This window comes from Limulus polyphemus, unplaced genomic scaffold (genome assembly GCF_000517525.1).
Source record: "Limulus polyphemus unplaced genomic scaffold, Limulus_polyphemus-2.1.2 Scaffold155, whole genome shotgun sequence".
Lineage (NCBI taxonomy): Eukaryota > Metazoa > Arthropoda > Merostomata > Xiphosura > Limulidae > Limulus > Limulus polyphemus.
Genome location: NW_013665765.1, coordinates 972,739 through 982,844, shown reverse-complemented (window position 1 = coordinate 982,844; position 10,106 = coordinate 972,739). Strand labels below are relative to the sequence as shown.

The window sequence follows — 10,106 nt, the reverse complement described above, 5'->3', positions numbered from 1 at the left end:
TAAAAGTCAAGGCAAAATTTTTCTATTACTTTATATATATTCAGGAGTAAAGCGTAACTTTATTTAAGTGATACTTTTGTTTTAAATTTTAAGCATTAATGACATTTACCATAAAAAAAAAATAAGCAAAAATTAGAATTTGATACCCATTGTGTAGCTTTGTGCTTAATTATAAACAGTCCAAATTGTGCAGCACCATTTAATTACGATTAGTTTTCTTGAATTAGAACTTTATGTATTATAGAGTACAGATGTTAACATTACGATTATGACAAATGGTACTTTTTATTGTTATAATATGAAAATGACAACAGTGTTGTACGATAAACAATATTCTTTATTTACCAAAATAAAAATTTATTATTCTTCACAAAAAGTACAGAGTCACAGTATTTATAAGTCTTGTATTACAAAGTACATTTGGAAAAAATATCCCATGCAACAATATTGAATGCATTATAATATATATATATATATTCCAGTTCATAAAAATAATATTGCATAATAAGGATGAATAAATCATAAAATATTCGAAAATATATTAATGCATTCAGAAATCTTTATATGAGAGCAGTATTATGGGTATCTAATGTGTATGGTGAGAAACAAAGAAAACAGGCCCATTTTCCAGTCGTGTGTAAAAAAATCTTTCATATGTTCGTTATTTTGCGTTACTTGAATCGCCCTTTTGCTGTGAAGAGCTCGACTTCTGTCGCTGAGTATCCTGAGTGTTACTAGAATCTTTATTACCATCAAACTTTTCTTTAATTCCTTTCCACTGGTCAGCCTTTTTTACTGGGCCTACAATTGGCGCCATGCATCCCATATTCGGAAATGACGACATTTTGTTCTGGTAGTAAAAATTAAAGTAAAATAAAGTAAGACATTTGCAACTTCTAGTGGGAGTAATGTTGATAACAGTAATTATTACACGAGTTATATCTACATACGCTTTTGTAATTTCAATGAAAACAATAATCCATTTCATAAAGATTCTCACGATGTAATTACACGTCAATTACCGAGCACCATTCAATGTACATCGAATTTATCTGATCCACTGTTTTCATAATAATGCATTTATTTTTCACATCCATTATAAATCCCTTACAACCGAGGCTTGCTTGTTTGAAATTAAGCACAAAGCTACACAATAGGATAGCTGTGCTCTGCCCACTACGGGTATCGAAACCCGGTTTCTAGCGTTGTAAGTCCAAAGACTTAATTGAAGTGAGTGATTAGTAAATATCCAACATCTCTTTACACGTTGGAAGTTACCATGGCTAAAACTGAAAATGAAGTAGTGAAGCATGGGCACACATTGCTTGTATAATAAAAAGAAAATGCAATTGTACATATTGCTCAAAACTTAGTATTTCAAAAGGTGCTACTTAAATAATATTAGAGTATGATGCAGCATGACAGGGAGTTCACCGTCTACTACCAAAATAGGATGTCCAAAAAAATCATCCATACTGGAGGATAGTATAATCCAAAGAATATCAGTAAATGGATCCAGTTTGAGCCAACAATAGAGTTGTTCACATACAACTAAAGGAAGGGGATCTGTATCATTGTATGGGGGAAAATAGAAAAAAAAGATTGATAAGTGATAAGTAACAAGGGGTTTGGAACAAAAGAGGTTTCATTGTTAATTATGTTAATGAAAATCTTATCGTTTAATTGAACAAATGTATTCACCACTTTCCAAGCACTTTAGTTTTAAATTATGATCTGGATCAACCTAGACTACAGAAGTAAAGTTTGAAAATGTTTCATTTGAACATCTATTAAGTAAACTTATAACGTCATATATAATTTTAGTTCGAGAACAAAAGTTGATCTACAACCTTATCTAAATTCGCTGTCTTTTGTACTTTGAAAAACATTTTAATTATTTACTTAACATATAACCTTATATTTATAATTTTTAATTAAAAATATAATTTAAAATAAACATTTCATATTATAAATTCATGATGTCAGAAAAACGCGTAGGTTCAAGAAGTCTTAATACCAAATGATAAAAAAAACCTATAAATTATAATCCGAGAGCGTTCGAAAGGCGGACCTTTCTTCTTCAGGAACAAAGAAGAAATTTCCACCTTTCGAAAGCACTCAGATTATAGGGATTTTATCATGATACGAAATATTAATATCACTTTTTCTAGAAAATTTAACTTTTTTCAATCTCGTAAATTTTATTTAATCATATATTAGTATACGATATTTTATATTCTCTTCTGGAATACTGATGCTTCCTTAATTGGTACAGTAAAGATCTTATCTGTAATAAATTGTGATAATTTCTTGTCTAAAGTTACCTTTTGATGTCGAAATTTATTGACCGTGTAACACTAACGTCTTCTTCTTTTCGTGCCCCAAAAGCTGTATGTCAGAAGGCACAGATACAAACAGATCTAAACCTGCGCACAACTATCTTCTTATAATAGAACAAGCTCTTAACGCCAAATCATCTAGCCAATCAGAGTTTCTTGAAAATACTTCCTCGGAGAAGGAAAAGGATGTTTGAATCGCATATTATTACATAAACACACGAACACGTGTAGCAATGAGCTTAGCCGAAGGTCATATTCCAAATAACCGATCAGTTAAAATAAAACACCTTGCTCTTGTAAGAATGAAAAAAAAAAAGTTAAATGGAGACTGACAACACACAAAAATAAACTACACAACGTTCCGTGACTGAGCGAACACTGTTCTAGTGTGACGTAAACGGGATTAAAATACCCCCCCCCCCACACACACACACTCAACTTAGTTACAAAAGAATAAGGTACAGCACACTCGCTGTGCTATATCAGTTTTGTTAATTTTAAAGAAAGGAAACACATACCTTTAGTCTGTTGATGGTATTGTTTGTTTTTTTGTTTGTTTGTTTTGAATTTTGCGCTAATTTAGCAGTGTAAGACTAAAGGGAGGGCAGCTAGTCATCACTACCCACCGCCAACTCTAGGGCTACTCTTTTACCAACAAATAGTGGGATTGACCGTCACTTTATAACGCCCCCACGGCTGAAAGGGCGAGCATATTTGGTATGACGGGGATTCGAACCCACGACCCTCAGATTGCGAATCGAGCGCCTTATCCACCTGGCCATGCCGGGCCCCTGTTGACTGTAAATTCCCTTCTAAGAAGTGTCTAGTGCGTTGAATGTAACCGTTTGGTGTTTCGCTTTTATTTTATATAAATTTAAAACTCTAAGTAACATAACTGTTACTTTACTAAACTACTGTTATTTCCCTGTATTAATGGTACAAGAATGTTTAAAAGGAAAAACGTTGAGCATTCTCCGAAACTAGTCTGGCCCACACTAGTCTGGCTTATACTCGATAATCTTCTACAAGTTTAGAGAATACGTGGGAGTTTCGCAATACAGATTTAACGGTATACGTTATGTACATTTCAAAATATATATTTAATTTAAACAAACATAAATATTAAAATAAATATAGAATAATAAATCCGTCACACCACAAAGACAAATTGATACTGAAAGACATACAAACGAGTTCAGATCCCACCCCAATGTCTTACCCATGAATTGACTAACAAAATGAACTACCGGCTGCTTGCCTGTATCAAGGTAGCCCTTGCCGATGGGACGATTTGTTTTTGAATTTCGCGCAAAGCTACACGAGGGCCATGTGCGCTGAAAGGTGAGCATGTTTTGGTGTGACGGGGATTCGAACCCGCGACCCTCAGATTGCAAGTCGAGCGCCCTAACCATCTGGTCATGGCGGGTCCGATGGTACGAATAGATCGATATTGCCTGTTGTATGTGTGCTTACAAACAGTCAACTTCCCGGAAGTTACACATGTGTAGCTTCAGCTTGTTTACTAAGAATTCAGTGGTTGGTTATATTGTAAACTCAAACTGTGCTTAACGATAAATTGCACAATATATATATATATTTCTCAAAATTATACTTTGTAATGATTATAATAGTTTATATAAGGTATTGTAAATATTTAGAATAATAAGATGTTTTTTTGGGGGGCGCCGAATTTATATGTGGCACGGGACACCATTAAACATCGGTTCGACCCTGTGAACGGGTACATCAGCCAATGTATTACGAGTTAAAGCTGTTTGTTTGTTTGTAATTAAGCACAAAGCTACACAATGGGCTATCTGTGCTCTGCCCACCACAAGTATCGAAACCCGGTTTCTAGCGTTGTAAGTCCGCAGGCATACCGCTGTGCCACTGAGGGGCATTTAAAAGCTGTTAACATTACGTCTAAGACAAGTGGTAGTTTTTATAGTTATGAAAAACGACAATTCTCTTGTAAAATAAACGACATTATTTATTAGTTAATTGAAAACATACTAGTCTTCACAAAATGACAGGCACAGTATTTTTGGAATCTCGTATTATATGCACCATATATTTTTTTCAATTTAAAAAGATAAGGAGACCTTTATACGAGATCAAACTTTAGAAGTCATGGATTAAGTACATTTTGTAAATTTCAGTTGTAGTTCTCGGTGAGTTTAACCATTTGTAATTATGCATGTATGTGAAATAACGGTGGACATACATATGAAACAAAAAATTGCTGTAAAAACTTGCAAGAATGAGAGTAATTCTGATAAAGTAATTATTACTCTGACTCGAATTATATCTGTATGCGCTTTTGTAATTACAACAAAAACAATAAATATCCTTACGATGTAATCACACATCACTTACTGAGCACCGTTTAATGTACGTCCAATTGATCTGGTCTACTATTCAAGTTTTCATAATAACACACATTGCTCACATCTGATTCGAATCACAAAACAAAACGAGTTACTTGTAGTTAATGATTAGTAAATATCCAACATCTCTTACAATACCTAGATCTGTAAAAAAAAAATCAAATGAATCAGTGAAGCGCGAACACGTTTTACTGTGTTAGATAGAGAATAAGAACTTATCTAACTTCACTATCTTTCGTTCTTTATATTATATATAATGACACTTTTTTCTAGAAAATTTAATCTTCAGAATTCCCACATTTTATTAAATCACATATTAATATACGATATTTTACATTCTCTTCTGGAATAATAATGCTTCCTTAATTAATTGGTACAATAAAGAGCTTATCTATAATATGTACATTGTGATAATTTCTTACCTAACGTTACCTTTAGATGTTACAGTTTGTTGATTGTGTTTCGAGCTATGTCCTCTTCTTTTTCTGCCCCAAAAGTCGTATTTTCAGAGAAAAGTATGTCAGACTGATCTAAACCTGCGCACAAATATCGTCTCATAAAAGAACGAATTGTTTATGCCACATCAACTAGCCAATCAGCGTTTCTTGAAAATACTTCTTCGGGGAAGGAAAAGGATCCAGCAGACTTAGCGCCGTGCCACCAAATACATGTGGTAAGAATTCCAGTTATGACTGCTGTTTGAGAGAATGCAAAATATATCTTATATATATTATCTTTCTTAATATTTTTATTTCTACATAACACGTTATTCTTAGATTTGTGTATTAAGTTTTCCAAAGAATTTGCTCCCCAGTGGCACAGCGATATGTCTGCGAACTTACAACGCTAGAAACCGGGTTTCGATACCCGTGGTGGGCAGAGCACAGATAGCCCTTTGTGTAGCTTTGTGTTTAATAACAAATAAACAAACAAAACCAAAGAATTTGTCTACAGTAAATGTTAAAATTTTTAGATACTTCCTCAGCTTTTTCATTGTGTAACGCACTTTCTCTAAATGCATCACATAGCAATTATACTTGTGTATTTTCATAGTTAGAGTGCCTTCTCTAGATAACGTTTGTTATCTTCACATCAAACTCGTCAAGTTAATAAACGAATTTTATACAAACCACGATCCAAGTCATGGGCTGCCCTTGGAACTACTTCATCATTGGTTGTGCTCAGTAAGACAACCATGAACATTTTCGTTGTAATGTGTTTCTGAGAAGGGAGGCGAGGTCAATTTTGCACCAAAGATATTGACAAACTTACCACACACTCCTGCTATTTCAGCTTCTACTATAAATAATATATTTTAATTATATAAGTAGGCCTTAACAACTACAACAAAAACGCTGCATATATTAAAAAGATCATCAGGGTGCAGGCTATAATGTGGAATATATGATATTCCCCGAATTTTGGTAGTGACTTCAGAATTAATATCCACATAGCGGTGGGGATATACCAGTCTTAACCTTCGTTCGTTTGTTTCATATGTTAAAGAAATAACCAAGAAAAATAATAATACTTTTGGAGAGAAACATGTGGGGAAACAAGCCCACAACATCCCTCATCTATATCACCCTTCACTGCCCGCAGACAGTTGTGAATATAAAATGAAAGAAAAAAGTAAATATTTTTCTGATAAACTAAAATAAAGCTTAAACGAGTTTTTAGAGAGCACAAATAGCATGAAAATAAGCGTGTCTTGTATAAGGTTGTGAATTTATACGTTCTTTTAACAATCAGACAAAGTACTAAAAAAATCAGTCGTATTGTGAAGGGATATGAAGTTATACAAATCTCGTATAATTAAATTCTGTGAACTGAACATTCAGAGAGAATCGAAACAAAGATATATGCGTGTGTAATGTTAGAGGTAGCACAGCAGCTACTGTTAATCGCAACATCTAAAGGATTCTTACGTCGGATAATAAGTCAAAACATTAAAACCAAACTTGTTACAAAAAAAATGTTTAAGTCGTTTTTGTATTTATTTGTTAGTAGAACTGTTATATATCATAAATACATTTACAAATTTCAGTAGAAGAAATGCATTTTCAAAATGTAAAAGCTGAAGTCAAGATAACTTAATATATAGTAGTAAACCATGTTAAAAACCTGTTTGAAATTTGTTTATTTGATAAGCAGTACATGTTATTTGATGAGCAATGATGATAAAGTTTACCGAAACCTGTTTATTTTACATAGATACAGTGGATTGATTTACACTGACACTGCCTATGTCCATACAGCAACGATATCTGAGGGTAATATCCGTTTCAATTCTTAATTAGTGAATCCGATAGATTTTGGTTTGGTTTGTCTGGAATTAAGCACAAAGCTACACAACGGGCTATCTGTGCTCTGCCCACCACGGGTCTCGAAACCTGGTTTCTAGCGTTGTAATTCCGCAGACATACCACTGTGCCACTGGGGGCTATTTGTAAAAGATGCGGAGCTAGTCACTTGCCATTGTTATAACTAGGGTTAGATGTATCTCTTCATGTATATATAATATATTTTTTCCCATAAAAAAACTCAACATCCAACAATTTTTATTCAGAATTTCTTTTAAAAAATGTATAATCTAACAACTTTGAAATTAGGAGTAAAAAACTGAAGCAACGTGTTTTAGAATAAGCCTTAGGCTTCTCGCCAGAAATATTGCAACTCATGGTTGAAACAAGTCGGCCAGAAGGAAAATGTGCTTGTCACAAGAAGCTGGTCACATGAAGTAAATCGTTCCCAAACTTTCCAACTCACGATCCACCAGAGCTAGTCAAGCAATTTTATGGGACTTATGCTCAATTGAGGAAGGAAGGAAGGGTTACTATTATATTTCAGGAAAGTGTAATGGAGCTCTTATAAATAAATTCAAAATAAAAATATGCTTATGTTTTACTTTAATCTGACTGTTCGGTTACAGTTATTATTTTGCGCTATTGATAAAAAATAATTACCCTTACATATGCGTGACAACATCTATTACAATACGTAATTTGGCTTTTTTTTATTATAGTTTCGGCCATCTTGTAGCTTACAAGATGTATAGTTTGTAACTAGTTCTTTTAAAATAATAAAATTCATTATGTGGATTGTAAGACAGTGTTTTTTTTATAGTTATATATGAGCTATGACCAATTTTAGTTATCTTCTATAAAATAACTCGTTACCATAGACTCGAAATATTGAAATTCAGGAAGTTTGAATATATAATTATGTATGTCATATTAAAATACGAACCAGAAGTTTATTACAACCATTGAGAAACTGCATGATTAAATATTGCAACGTACTGCTCTTGACTTGTTTTTCAAATATGACGAGCTTCAGTCTGTATGTTATGATTTATGATGCTGAAGAAGGTCTCATCGCATACAGCAAATCATCGTCCCACTCAAGAAATGAAACAAGAAAAGTCCATTACAAATTTCAACCCTACAGTGTTTACGTTATATATTACGAAATACAACGTAACGATGTGGAAAGTGAACTGATTCTTAATATTTTATCAAAAGTAAAAAATACCAAATATTTATTTTTCTGTTTCAAAACACTTCAGTATCATTTTTTTGTGACTAGTTTTCTTGAAGGTAGCGTAATTTAATTGTGTACATTTAGATTTGCATAAGGTGAAGGCAGGAGAGAGTTATGCCTTTCCAACAACATTAGTTAATCAGATAGTCAGATTGAGAAATTTATGGTTTTGTAAAATTTTTGTTTTCACTGAACCGACTTTCTCAATTGCTTTGGTGACTTTTTACTCTACATTTGGTTTGTTTACTACTCAACAGTGTGTGTAAAGTGCTTATAAAGTTTTGTTCACATGCTGTTTGCAGTGTGTTTGAGATTTCTGTTTGTATTGCATGTATTGCACATCTGGCCCATTCCTACTATAAGTACTACCATACTTATGATACTGCGATTTTATATTTACAATGCATGTTTTACCTTGGTGAAAGTGACATCATTCGATTCAAGACATTAGCACTTTATATCTTCAGTGAGGAAAATAATTGAAGAATAATTAGGATGTATAACACATTATGTATTATAAACCAAAATCCTTCGGTATAAAATAATGTCGATTACTCCCTCAGTTCATTTTATAAAAATCAGAAATCTGTCATATTATCTGTAAGATATCGTTATTGATCATTCAATTAACGATCGTAAATAAGCATTTGACGAGATTTTTACATCTTTACACTTCCTGATATATTACTACAATACTGAGTGTAATCGGCGAGGACACAAAGTGTTTCTAATGTTGCTTACTTAAAACCAAAGTTCTGATAATGTTCGAACGCTTATCTGAAAGAAACAAAATCTGTTTTTAAGACATTTCTAGCGTTTGGAGTCACGTGACATAATACGATTCTTTTTCCCGAGATGCTTGAGTCTGGTGAGCGGATAGGCCACCCACTCCTTTTGATCAGGTCTCTGTTTTTCAAGGAATTTGTCGACCTGTTTCAGACGGTGGAGGTAGGCGTTATTATGCATTAGACCGAAGTCTGAATGACTGACTTGCATTAACATGAAACAAGAAGGGTAACTGATAGTATCTTGTTATATATTGCATATTAAACTTCTGTTTATCTTTTCATTATTCTACGCAGTAAAGTCGAGTGATTTAGTCAACTTCTTATATTATTACACCATTGAAAGAAGCTTAACTTACAGTTTCTAAACAATTCAAATATTCCTGAAAAATAAATATTTCAAATTAATTTTAATATTTGATTTTGGAAATACTTTTTCAAGACCCTACGTAGATTACTCAATGTGACCATTGTTAGTGTTTCTCACTCAAAATGCTTGTTTCTTCTCACAGCAAAGCCACATTAGGCTATCTGCTGTGTCAACCGAGGGGAATCGAACTCCTGATTCTAGCGTTGTAAAATTTGAAGACTTACCTCTGTCCCACCGGAGGACCTCAAAATGCACTTTACTTCCCCTCTCTAGTATAGTTATTTGTACACAATAGGTCCTAATATTTTAAATTATTTATTAACAAGTACAAAACCTTCCAAGATGCCAATTTATTTATTCACTGAATACAATAACTTATTAAGACATTAAATATTTGAAAGAAATAATTGCCAGACGGTAAATATAGGAATTAATCTGATGGAGATTATGAGATAATTTTCGAAGCGTGTGAGGAGAAATGGTGATAATTTTTCTACTCTTCAAATACTTTTTCGGAAGTAGACAAAATAGATTTAAACTTACCAGTTATTGGAAATAGTTATTTTTATTTAACACTACTTGGAAACAAAAGAATTAACAAAGAACCGGCCTGCCTTTATAACATATTCTTTGTCGCCATCTCGTGATGTTAATAAGATAAGAAATTCCAATCTTACGCAAT

At 33.0% G+C, this 10,106-nt stretch overlaps 1 long non-coding RNA gene across 1 annotated transcript; it reads right to left on the bottom strand.

Annotated features, from left to right (window-relative positions):
• Positions 1 to 323: 323 nt before the first annotated feature.
• On the bottom strand, positions 324 to 2,467 carry LOC111084717. Its single transcript, XR_002609698.1, has 2 exons — positions 2,325 to 2,467; positions 324 to 850 (listed from the first exon to the last, which is right to left on the bottom strand). It is a non-coding gene; the product is annotated as an uncharacterized LOC111084717 (long non-coding RNA).
• Positions 2,468 to 10,106: the final 7,639 nt, after the last annotated feature.